The following is a 522-nucleotide window of genomic DNA, read 5'->3' as shown; positions in this document are numbered from 1 at the left end:
TGATGCAAGGAGAATTTGAAATGTCCATGATGAGAAAGTTGAACTACTTTCTTGGATTACAAATTAAACAACTTGATAATGACATATTGGTGAGTCAAACCAAGTACTGCAAGGATTTACTCAAAAGATTTGATATGGATGACTGCAAGCCAATAGCAACTCCTATGGGATCCAACACATACATCGATTCAGATTTTGCCGGATGTAAATCCGAAAGGAAAAGTACAAGTGGTACTTGTCACATTTTAGGCAATGCTTTAGTTTCTTGGTCTTGCAAGAAACAAACATGTGTTGCGCTAAGCATTGCTGAGGCTGAATATATAGCACCAGATAGTTGTTGTGCCCAAGTGTTGTGGGTTAAGCAACAATTACAAGATTATGGCTTAGACTTAGGCTGCACTCCGCTGAAATGTGATAATACTAGTGCTATAAACCTTACAAAGAATCCTATTATGCATTCTAGAACCAAACACATAGATATAAGGCATCACTTCCTAAGGGACCATGTTCAGAAGAAAGATG

Source organism: Lupinus angustifolius, chromosome LG11, assembly GCF_001865875.1.
Source record: "Lupinus angustifolius cultivar Tanjil chromosome LG11, LupAngTanjil_v1.0, whole genome shotgun sequence".
Taxonomy (NCBI): Eukaryota; Viridiplantae; Streptophyta; class Magnoliopsida; order Fabales; family Fabaceae; genus Lupinus; species Lupinus angustifolius.
The sequence above is the reverse complement of the archived record's forward strand: the minus strand, read 5'-3'. Positions refer to the sequence as shown.